The sequence below is a fragment of the Pseudophryne corroboree genome, unplaced genomic scaffold (genome assembly GCF_028390025.1).
Source record: "Pseudophryne corroboree isolate aPseCor3 unplaced genomic scaffold, aPseCor3.hap2 scaffold_542, whole genome shotgun sequence".
Taxonomy (NCBI): domain Eukaryota; kingdom Metazoa; phylum Chordata; class Amphibia; order Anura; family Myobatrachidae; genus Pseudophryne; species Pseudophryne corroboree.
Genome location: NW_026970143.1, coordinates 1 through 12,561, shown reverse-complemented (window position 1 = coordinate 12,561; position 12,561 = coordinate 1). Strand labels below are relative to the sequence as shown.

At 47.4% G+C, this 12,561-nt stretch overlaps 2 non-coding genes across 2 annotated transcripts; both read right to left on the bottom strand.

Annotated features, from left to right (window-relative positions):
• Positions 1-543: 543 nt before the first annotated feature.
• LOC135032373 (U1 spliceosomal RNA) lies at positions 544-706 on the bottom strand. The gene has a single exon (XR_010227914.1). It is a non-coding gene; the product is annotated as a U1 spliceosomal RNA (small nuclear RNA).
• Positions 707-858: 152 nt separating this feature from the next.
• On the bottom strand, positions 859-1,022 carry LOC135032356 (U1 spliceosomal RNA). The gene has a single exon (XR_010227897.1). It is a non-coding gene; the product is annotated as a U1 spliceosomal RNA (small nuclear RNA).
• Positions 1,023-12,561: the final 11,539 nt, after the last annotated feature.

The following is a 12,561-nucleotide window of genomic DNA, read 5'->3' as shown; positions in this document are numbered from 1 at the left end:
GATGAACATGGGAGGGCAGAAGGCTGCCTAATACTGAAGCACCCCCAAACAACAAACCAAATGCAACAACTAGTACAAGCATTCCTGGGGGAAGGCCTACAGCAGATGGATTTGCATATGGTGATGTCATCCAAGCAGTGGGTCAAAGTTGGCTTCAACCCTCGTCTGCATATGAAAAGAAAAAAGGGATGTGCAGGGCATGGCGTCCTTTTGTGGCGCTTGGATGACCCCTAATTCACATTAAACATCTCCACCCTCCTTCGGTGTGGGTCTCATGTTGGCTATGCCCCAGCCCCTGAAGCATTCACGCTGATTTCTTACAGCAGCTGGGCACTGTAACAGCTCCAGAGCTGCTCTGTAAGGCAAGTAAAAGGGTGTGGGCCCTGCAGCACTACCTGTAGTTTGCATTGTGCATTGGAAGGCACAAAGTAAGCAGACGGGAGAAGTCAGGATAGTGCGCAAGGGCATAGAAGGGAGCGGCTCAAGAAAAGAGAAGTGGAAACAGACAGCAAACTAGGCTGGAGAGAGACCTGAGACAAAGAGATCTGAATTATACGAGAGCCGACCAGGGGAAACACAAATTATGCAGTCAAGTGTCCCACATTTGGGGAAATTGCAGGAGCAGCACACCCAGAGTGCAATGGGTGAGCCTTGCCCTGGGAGAAGCACCTTCATGATCATAGTATCTCACCTGGCAGGTAAGTAGGAGTTGGGCTAGAGCTGGGGAGGGTCGCTGCTCGGGCACCCCCCTGTCAAGTGAAGGAGATCCAACTGAGGCAGCACAAGGGAACTCTTGAAAGAGGAACAAGGCTAGAGGAAGATCTGAGACAAAGAAATCTGACTTTTACCAGAGCTGACCAGAGGAAAGCACAAACACAGTCCCCCTCTACCACAAATAATGCAGTCGAGTTTCCCACATTTGGGGAAATCACAGGGGTCAGCATACCCAGAATGCAATGAATGAACCTCACCCTGGGAGAACAATCTTCATGACCATGGTATCTCCTATGCAAAATAAGTATGATTTGGGATAGGGCTGGGGAGGGCCGCTGCTCAGGCACATCTCTGTCAAGTAAAGGAGATTCAACTGAGGCAGCACAAGGGAACTCTCATCTGGGGACAACAACTGCAGGGAGAACACATATTTTCAGATGAACATGGGAGGGCAGAAGGCTGCCTAATACTGAAGCACCCCCAAACAACAAACCAAATGCAACAACTAGTACAAGCATTCCTGGGGGAAGGCCTGCAGCAGATGGATTTGCATATGGTGATGTCATCCAAGCAGTGGGTCAAAGTTGGCTTCAACCCTCATCTGCATATGAAAAGAGAAAAGGGGCGTGCAGGGCATGGCGGCCTTTTGCGGCGCTTGGATGACCCCTAGTTCGCATTAAACACCTGCACCCTCATTCGGTGTGGGGCTCATGTTGGCTATGCCCCAGCCCCTGAAGCATTCAAGCTGATTTCTTGCAGCAGCTGGGCACTGTAACAGCTCCAGAGCTGCTCTGTAAGGCAAATAAAAGGGTGTGGGCCCTGCAGCACTACCTGTAGTTCGCATTGTGCGTTGGAAGGCACAAAGTAAGCAGACGGGAGAAGTCAGGATAGTGCGCAAGGGCATAGAAGGGAGCGGCTCAAGAAAAGGGAAGTGGAAACAGACAGCAAACTAGGCTGGAGAGAGACCTGAGACAAAGAGATCTGAATTATATGAGAGCCGACCAGGGGAAACACAAATTATGCAGTCAAGTATTGGAAAATTCAGGGCTATGTCGTGTAGATGATGGCCTAACAGGAGGCTTTAAAATTTTCTTTCTAGTGTCCTTCGTTTGGGAGAAAAATGCAAAGGTACAAGATAGCTTTTCCTTGCCAATATCTCTCTTTTGCAAAGAGCTACGCATTGGAAAATTCAGGACTATGTCGTGTAGATGATGGCCTAACAGGAGGCTTTAAAATTTTCTTTCTAGTGACCTTCGTTTGGGAGAAAAATGCAAAGGTACAAGACAGCTTTTCCTTGCCAATATCTCTCTTTTGCAAAGAGCTGCGCATTGGAAAATTCAGGGCTATGTCGTGTAGATGATGGCCTAACAGGAGGCTTTAAAATGTTCTTTCTAGTGTCCTTCGTTTGGGAGAAAAATGCAATGGTACAAGACAGCTTTTCCTTGCCAATATCTCTCTTTTGCAAAGAGCTGCGCATTGGAAAATTCAGGGCTATGTCGTGTAGATGATGGCCTAACAGGAGGCTTTAAAATTTTCTTTCTAGTGTCCTTCGTTTGGGAGAAAAATGCAAAGGTACAAGACAGCTTTTCCTTGCCAATATCTCTCTTTTGCAAAGAGCTACGCATTGGAAAATTCAGGGCTATGTCGTGTAGATGATGGCCTAACAGGAGGCTTTAAAATTTTCTTTCTAGTGACCTTCGTTTGGGAGAAAAATGCAAAGGTACAAGACAGCTTTTCCTTGCCAATATCTCTCTTTTGCAAAGAGCTGCGCATTGGAAAATTCAGGGCTATGTCGTGTAGATGATGGCCTAACAGGAGGCTTTAAAATTTTCTTTCTAGTGTCCTTCGTTTGGGAGAAAAATGCAAAGGTACAAGACAGCTTTTCCTTGCCAATATCTCTCTTTTGCAAAGAGCTATGCATTGGAAAATTTAGGGCTATGTCGTGTAGATGATGGCCTAACAGGAGGCTTTAAAATTTTCTTTCTAGTGTCCTTCGTTTGGGAGAAAAATGCAATGGTACAAGACAGCTTTTCCTTGCCAATATCTCTCTTTTGCAAAGAGCTGCGCATTGGAAAATTCAGGGCTATGTCGTGTAGATGATGGCCTAACAGGAGGCTTTAAAATTTTCTTTCTAGTGTCCTTCGTTTGGGAGAAAAATGCAAAGGTACAAGACAGCTTTTCCTTGCCAATATCTCTCTTTTGCAAAGAGCTGCGCATTGGAAAATTCAGGGCTATGTCGTGTAGATGATGGCCTAACAGGAGGCTTTAAAATTTTCTTTCTAGTGTCCTTCGTTTGGGAGAAAAATGCAATGGTACAAGACAGCTTTTCCTTGCCAATATCTCTCTTTTGCAAAGAGCTGCGCATTGGAAAATTCAGGGCTATGTCGTGTAGATGATGGCCTAACAGGAGGCTTTAAAATTTTCTTTCTAGTGTCCTTCGTTTGGGAGAAAAATGCAAAGGTACAAGACAGCTTTTCCTTGCCAATATCTCTCTTTTGCAAAGAGCTGCGCATTGGAAAATTCAGGGCTATGTCGTGTAGATGATGGCCTAACAGGAGGCTTTAAAATTTTCTTTCTAGTGTCCTTCGTTTGGGAGAAAAATGCAAAGGTACAAGACAGCTTTTCCTTGCCAATATCTCTCTTTTGCAAAGAGCTACGCATTGGAAAATTCAGGGCTATGTCGTGTAGATGATGGCCTAACAGGAGGCTTTAAAATTTTCTTTCTAGTGTCCTTCGTTTGGGAGAAAAATGCAAAGGTACAAGACAGCTTTTCCTTGCCAATACTGAAGACATTTTCCCCACAAGGCCCTTTGGAGAGACAGAGAGAGAGTATGCCAGCACATACCCCAGCGCTATATAACCCAGGAATAGCACAGTAACTTAATGTTTGAACAATCGGTGAGGGGGAACATCTTGAAACCCCAGTTTGTACCCTTGGGACACTATTTGTAAAACACACGAGTCCATGTCCGAATGAATCCAGAACTGACTGAAGAGTTTTAGACGTGCCCCCACTGGTGCGGGCTCCTGCAAGAGAGCCCCAGCGTCATGCAGTGGATTTGGCAGAAGCAGAGGATGATCTCTGCTCCTGCGATCTTGAAGAGGATGCAGACCTCTTCTCTCTTCTCCTTCCTCTACCTGCAAAGAAAGGGGAATCTTAACTTTTTGCATATCTATTGGGCCGAAATGACTGCATCAGAGAATGATGCGTCTTCATCCGTTGGGAGGGAACATAGGGCAAGAAGGTTGACTTACCTGCGGGAGCTGCCGAGATCAAATTAACTAGGCAGTCACCAAACAAGGCTTCACCTTCATAGGGAAGAGACTCCCTTTCTTCTTGGAGTCAGCATCAGCATTCTCTTGGTGAATCCACAATGCCCTCCTATCCGACACTGCCATGAAATTGGCCCGTGAACTCAAGAGTCCTATATCCCTTGCAGTCTCACGTAAGTATGCTGCAGTGTCCTTGATATGATACAACGTAAGGAGTATCCCATCTCTCCAGGGTATCTATATCGGATGACAAGGTATTCGACCAATTCTTGAATACTACTACTCACCCATGCACATGTAATGGCAGGTCTAAGTAATGTACCCGTGGTTACATAACTAGAAATAATGTAGCTTCCTGCATACGATCCGCTGGATTTGTGACAGGGCCCCGTGCAGAACAGGGGGTGACTCCCACTTTATTCTGTCCGCGGCGGGAAATGAATAAACAACCAGAATCCTTTTGGGGATTTGAAACCATCTTGTCGAGCTGGCCCAGACTTTCTCAAACAGAGATGGAGGAACGTTACATCAGCTTTCATTATATATCTATATATACATACATATAGACCCCTTTGTCAGGAACAGCAGGGTCTTCAGTGATTTTAATATGTCCTTAATATCCACAATCATGTACTGAATGCTCCTTGCCAATATTGGATCTAATCAGGAAACATTATGGTCGACATAAGTATCAGTATCCGTGTCAGTATCAGTGTGTAGTAACTGGGCAAAATAACATTTTTGCGACCCAGCGGGGCCTGAGGGAAAAGAAACATAGCCATGAATATCACATCTATTCTCTACGTCTGTGTCTGGGACACAGATTTATCCAACCTTACTCTGATATTACTGAAACATTTACCCAGTCAGTTATTGGTGGTGCCAACAGGGCCACCATCATATGTCTGCATTCCTAATATAGTTTCCTCTTGGGAAAAACATTCAGCCACCGACATGTTGACACACATATACCAAGTACCCACAGACACACCGGCTTATGGGGGACAGACCGTCAGTAAATCTGTCAGAGGGACACAGAGGATTTTTCAGCTCACAATCCAGCGCCAAAAGTACACAGTCTGGGAAATAATAAACTCTATAGTGATAGACTTGTAATGCTCTAAAGATGTTCTGGTGAGGTGAGGAAGAAGCCCCGCCGCTGTAATGGCGCGTATCTGTCCCGCTCAGAAATAATTAATTACGCTATTGGGGTAAGGACAGTGCCCAGGCACTAATGTCCACTTTTTCCAGCCTTTTGTGAAACATTAAGTTACTGTGTTATTCCTGGGTTATATAGCGCTGGGGAGTGTGCTGGCATACTCTCTCTCTGTCTCTCCAAAGGGCCTTGTGGGGAAACTATCTTCAGAAAAAGTATTCCCTGTGTGTGTGGTGTGTCGGTACACGTGTGTCGACATGTCTGAGGAAGAAGGCTATATTAGAGAGGAGCGGGAGCAAATGAATGTGGTGTCTCCGCTGACACCTGATTGGATGGATATGTGGAATGTTTTAAATGCTAGTGTAAACTCATTGTACAAAAGATTAGACAAGGCTGAAGCTTTGGGACAGTCAGGGACTCAACCCATGCCTGATCCTATGTTGCAGGGACTGTCAGGGTCTCATAAGCGCCCACTATCCCAGATTGTTGACACAGATACCGACACGGATTCTGACTCCAGTGTCGATTACGATGATGCAAAGTTACAGCCAAAATTGGCAAAATCCATTCGATATATGATTATGGCAATAAAAGATGTTTTGCACATCACAGAGGAACCCCCTGTCCCTGACAAGAGGGAACATATGTACAAGGGAAAGAAGCCTGAGGTAACCTTTGAGGGGGTCACACGAGCTGAACGAGTTATGTGAAAAAGCTTGGGAATCTCCAGATAAAAGACTGCAGATTTCCAAAAGGATTCTTATGGCGTATCCTTTTCCATCAACGGATAGGTTACGATGGAAATCCTCCCATAGGATGGACAAAGCATTAACACGCACAGCTACAGTTGGAAAATCAAATTTTTTACCTTATGTTCCCTCACAGCATAAGAAAGCTCCGCATTATCAAATGCAGTCCTTTCGGTCACAAAGAAACAAGAAAGTGCGAGGTGCGTCCTTTCTTGCCAGAGGTAGGGGCAGAGGAATAAAGCTGCACAACACAGCTAGTTCCCAGGAACAGAAGTCCTCCCCGGCCTCTACAAAATCTACCTCATGACGCTGGGGCTCCACTGGCAGAGTCCGGCCCATGTGATGTCATGCAGCTGCTCTGACCACGCCTCCTGTTTCTCCGTTGCCGACCCCATTTTGAAACCGTGCCCCCGCACCGCTCCATCTCCGACTTGGAAATGGAGTGTTGTTGACCCCCCTCCCCCCCCCCCCTTCACCGATTCACAGGCAGAGGTGATCGCATTATCTGCGGGGTGCCGCAGAAAATGCAGGCGGATGCGTATGCTCTTAGCAGTTTTTGCAGTTGGATTGCGATCCAACCTGAATCAGGCCCTATTACCTATCACAATGCACTGCGGGTAGTACAAAATGGGGTTAATATAGGAGAAAAAACCCCAGAGCTGTGCTCCTTAATTGTCCCTGGTGGCTAGTGGAGCGGCTGCCCAGTAATCAGTGTCCACGCCAGTGCGCACACGGCCCGCCCCCATCAGCGGCCTCGTGATCCCGGAGGGCGGTGTGTGTGTGACTGACCTTAGGAAGAAACCGGAGCCTCCGCTGCAGTGACCCAGCAACCGGGGCACGGGAGTATACTGCGCCACTGGGAGTGATGGAGCTGCAGTAAAGAGGTCTATTAGACCTAGCCTGCTGCAGCCCTTGTAGATTCTTATAAAAAAAGTTCTTCTTTTCTTGCCAAAATTAATAGCTAAGAATAGGCTGCCTGAGGCAGCCCCCTGTTAAGTGGCCTGCTACTGAAGGCACCAACTACAAACTGAGCTCCCTGTTCATGGAAGCGAGGTTATAGAGGAGCATCTTGGGAACAGTCAAAAGCTTTGAGCCTGTTGGTGCCTCAGATCAAGATCCTACTCTGGTGTACATATACAATGTGAATCCTTGTGGAGTCCAGTGTACCCCACAGAAGAAATGAATGCGTCACACCCATTGGCAGCAACATTAGAATAGCTGCTGATGGGCACAATTGAGAAAGGAAGGGGGGAAAACATTTGAATCCAGCACATATATGTAATTTGAATATGTAATTTGTACCTTCCTACTTTAAAATGTAATGGATGAACCTCACCCTGTGAGAACTATCTTCATGATCAAGAGATCTCATATGCAAGATAAGTATGTGTTGGGATAGGGCTGTGGAGGGCGGCTGCTCGGGCACACCCCTGTCAAGTTAAGGAGATTCAACTGAGGAAGCACAAGGGAACTCTCATCTGGGAACAACAACTGCAGGGAGAACACATTTTCAGACGAATGTGGGAGGGCAGAAGGCTGCCTAATACTGAAGCACCCCCAAACAACAAACCAAATGCAACAACTACTGCAAGCATTCCTGGGGGAAGGCCTGCAGCAGATGGATTTGCATATAGTGATGTCATCCAAGCAGTGGGCATAGTTGGCTGCAACCCTCGTCTGCATATGAAAAGAGAAAAGGGTCACGCAGGGCATGGCGGCCTTTGTGGGGTTGCGCTTGGATGACCCCTAAATCGCTTTATACACCCCCACCCCCCATCAGTGTGGGCTCATGTTGGCCATGCCCCAGCCCCTGAAGCATTCAAGCTGATTTCTTGCAGCAGCTGGACCCAGAAACAGCTCCAGAGTTGCTCTACAAGACAAGTAAAAGGGTGTGAGCCCTGCAGCACCACCTGTAGTTTGCATACACACATATATAGGACAGCATCTCTTATATGCCCCAGGGTCAATAAAATAGTATCCTTATCTAGGGTATCCATCCCCACAGATAAGGTATCCGTCCATGCCGCTACAGCACTACACACCCAGGCCGACGCAATTGCCGGTCTGAGTAAGGTACCTGAATGTGTATAAATGGACTTCAGGGTAATCTCCTGTTTGCGGTCAGCAGACTCTTTGAGGGTAGCCGTATACTGGGACGGGAGGGCTACCTTCTTGGATAAGCGTGTTAATGCTTTGTCCACCCTAGGGGAGGATTCCCATCGTAACCTATCCATTGATGGGAAAGGATACGCCATAAGAATCCTTTTGGAAATCAGCAGTCTTTTATCTGGAGATTCCCAAGCTTTTTCACATAACTCGTTCAGCTCGTGTGACCCCCTCAAAGGTTACCTCAGGCTTTTTCACCTTGTACATATGTACCCTCTTGTCAGGGACAGGGGGTTCCTCCCTGATGTGCAAAACATCTTTTATTGCCATAATCATATATCGAATGGATTTTGCCAATTTTGGCTGTAACTTTGCATCATCGTAATCGACACTGGAGTCAGAATCCGTGTCTGTATCTGTGTCAACAATCTGGGATAGTGGGCGCTTATGAGACCCTGACAGTCCCTGCAACATAGGATCAGGCATGGGTTGAGACCCTGACTGTCCCAAAGCTTCAGCCTTGTCTAATCTTTTGTGCAATGAGTTTACACTAGCATTTAAAACATTCCACATATCCATCCAATCAGCTGTCGGCGGAGACACCACATTCATTTGCTCCTGCTCCTCTCTAATATAGCCTTCTTCCTCAGACATGTCGACACATGTGTACCGACACACCACACACACAGGGAATGCTTTTTCTGAAGACAGTTTCCCCACAAGGCCCTTTGGAGAGACAGAGAGAGAGTATGCCAGCACACACCCCAGCGCTATATAACCCAGGAATACACAGTAACTTAATGTTTGCCCAGTAGTACTGCAGCATGTAATTTGCGCCAAATTATGTGCCCCCCCCCCCCTCTTTTCAACTCTCTTGTCTACCGTGGTATAAGCAGGGGAGAGTCCGGGGAGCTTCCTCTCAGCGGTGCTGTGAAGAAAAAATGGCGCTGGTGAGTGCTGAGGGAGAAGCCCCGCACCCTCGGCGGCAGGCTTCTGTCCCGCTTAAACTGTAAAATTGGCGGGGGCTCATACATATATACAGTGCCCCGCTGTATATGTGTTATATTTTTGCCAAAAAGAGGTTTATATTGCTGCCCAGGGTGCCCCCCCCCCCCCCTGCGCCCTGCACCCTTACAGTGACCGGAGTGTGTGAGGTGTATGGGAGCAATGGCGCACAGCTGCAGTGCTGTGCGTTACTTCAGTGAAGATCATGAAGTCTTCTGCCGCCTCTGAAGTCTTCTTTTCTTCTCATACTCACCCGGCTTCTATCTTCCGGCTCTGCAAGGGGGACGGAGGCGCGGCTCTGGGACGGACGGCGAGGGTGAGATCCTGCGTACCAATCCCTCTGGAGCTAATGGTGTCCAGTAGCCTAAGAAGCAGGACCTTGCAACTCAGAGAGTAGGGCTGCTTCTCTCCCCTCAGTCCCTCGATGAGGGAGTCTGTTGCCAGCAGTGCTCCCTGAAAATTAAAAACCTAACAAAATACTTTCTGTCAGAAAGCTCAGGAGAGCTCCTGAAAAGCACCCAGTCTCCACTGGGCACAGTATCAAACTGAGGTCTGGAGGAGGGGCATAGAGGGAGGAGCCAGTGCACACCCAGAACTAAAGTCTTTCTTAAAGTACCCATGTCTCCTGCGGAGCCTATCTATCCCCATGGTCCTTACGGAGTCCCCAGCATCCTCTAGGACGTTAGAGAAAATAGGATTTTAATACCTACCGGTAAATCCTTTTCTCTTAGTCCGTAGAGGATGCTGGGCACCCGTCCCAGTGCGTACTGTGTCTGCAGTTATTAAATGGCCCTTAACTCCAGAACATTTATGTGGAGAAAACTTTCCTGACTTGACCATCTTCCTTGGATGTTTTCCCCCTGTGTGACTGCTCCCCAGCCTCGGAGGGTTGCATCCATGGTCCCTAGGATCCAGTCCTGGATCCCGAACCATCGCCCCTCTAGGAGGTGAGAACTGTGCAGCCACCAATGGAGTAAGATTCTGGTCTTGGAAGACAGGATTATCCTCCGGTGCATGTGTAGGTGGGATCCGGACCACTTGTCCAACAGGTCCCACTGGAACACTCTGGCATGGAACCTGCCAAACTGAATGGCCTCGTAGGCCGCAACCATCTTCCCCAGCAACAGAATGCATTGATGGATTAACACTCTTGCTGGTTTCAGAATTTGTTTGACCAGACTCTGGAACTCCATAGCCTTTCCACTGGAAGAAAGCCTCTTCTGTGTCCAGTATGACTCCCAGAAACAACAACCGCGTCATTGGGACCAACTGCGATTTTGGCAAGTTTAGGAGCCAACCATGTTGTTGAAGAACTGTCAGGGAGAGTAGATGTTTTGCACCAACTGGTCCCTGGATCTCGCCTTTATCAGGAGATCATCCAAGTACTGCATAATTGTGACTCCTTGCTTGCGAAGGAGAACCATCATTTCCACCATCACCCTGGGGAAAATCCTCGGAGCCGTGGACAGACCAAACGGCAACGTCTGAAATTGGTAATGACAATCCTGAATTGCAAACCTTAGGTAGCTTGATGCAGTGGCTAAACGGGAACATGTAATTAGGCATCCTTATGTCTACCAAAACCATGAAATCTCCTTCCTCCGGACTGGAGATCCCTACCCTGAGAGATTCCATCTTGAAATTGAATTTCTTCAGGTAGAAATTGAGGGATTTCAAATTTAAGATTGGTCTGACTGAGCCGTCCGGCTTCGGGAGCACGAAGAGGCTTGAATAAAAACCTTCTCCCTGATGACTAAGGCCGATTTGAACAATCGGTGAGGGGGAACGTCTTGAAACCCCAGTTTGTACCCTTGTGACACTATTTGTAAAACCCACGAGTCCAGGTCCAAATTAATCCAGAACTGACTGAAGTGTTTTAGACGTGCCCCCACTGGTGTGGGCTCCTGCAAGAGAGCCCCAGCGTCATGCAGTGGATTTGGCAGAAGCAGAGGACGATCTCTGCTCCTGCGATCTTGAAGAGGCTACAGACCTCTTCCCTCTTCTCCTTCCTCTACCTGCAAAGAAAGGGGAATCTTAACTTCTTGCATATCTATTGGGACAAAATGACTGCGTTAGACAATGATGCGTCTTTATCCGTTGAGAGGGAACATAGGGCAAGAAGGTTGACTTACCTGCGGGAGCTGCCGAGATCAAATTAACTAGGCCGTTGCCAAACAAGGCTTCACCTTCAAAGGGAAGAGACTCCCTTTCTTCTTGGAGTCAGCATCAGCATTCCCTTGGTGAATCCACAATGCCCTCCTATCCGAGACTGCCATGAAATTGGCCCGTGAACTCAAGAGTCCTATATCCCTTGCAGTCGTAAGTATGCTGCAGTGTCCTTGATATGATCCAACGTAAGGAGTATCCCATCTCTCCAAGATATCTATATCGGAAGACAAGGTATTCGACCAATTCTTGAATACTACTACTCACCCATGCGCATGTAATGGCAGGTCTAAGTAATGTACCCATGGTTACATAACTAGAAATAATGTAGCTTCCTGCATATGATCCGCTGGATTTGTGACAGGGCCCCGTGCAGAACAGGGGGTGACTCCCACTTTATTCTGTCCGCAGCAGGAAATTAATAAACAATCGGAAACCTTTTGGGGATTTGAAACCATCTTGTCGAGCTGGCCCAGACTTTCTCAAACAGAGATGGAGGAACGTTACATCAGCTTTCATTATATATCTATATATACATACATATAGACCCCTTTGTCAGGAACAGCAGGGTCCTCAGTGATGTTAATATGTCCTTAATATCCACAATCATGTACTGAATGCTCCTTGCCAATATTGGATCTAATCAGGAAATATTATGGTCGACATAGGAATCAGTGTCCGAGTCAGTATCAGTGTGTAGTAACATTTTTGCGGGCCTGAGGGAAAAGAAGCATAGCCATGAACATCACATCTATTCTCTACGTCTGTGTCTGGGACACAGATTTATCCAACCTCACTCTGATATTATTGAAACTTTCACCCAGTCAGTTATTGGTGGTGCCAACAGGGCCACCATCATATGTCTGCATTCCTAATATAGTTTCCTCTTGGGAAAAACATTCAGCCACCGACATGTTGACACACATGTACCAAGTACCCACAGACACATCGGCTTATCGGGGATAGACCTACAGTAAATCTGTCAGAGGGACAGAGAGGATTTTTCAGCTCACAACCCAGCGCCAAAAGTACACAGTCTGGGAAATAATAAACTCTATAGTGATAGACTTGTAACGCTCTATAGATGTGCTGGTGAGGTGAGGAAGAAGCCCCGCCGCTGTAATGGCACGCTTCTGTCCCGCTCAGAAACAAATAATTAATTACGCTGGCGGGGTAAGGACAGTGCCCAGGCACTAATGTCCACTTTTGCCAGCCTTTTGTGAGGAATTTATGCTGCCCAGGGTGCCCCCCCCCCCACCCACATGCCCTGCACCCTGCAGTGCCTGTGTTTGTGTGGAAGCATGGCGCACAGCATTCCGCTCGCTGCGTGGTACCTCAGAATGCCGTCACTGGAGAAGAAGTCTTCTGTTCTTCTGCTACTCGCCTGTCTTC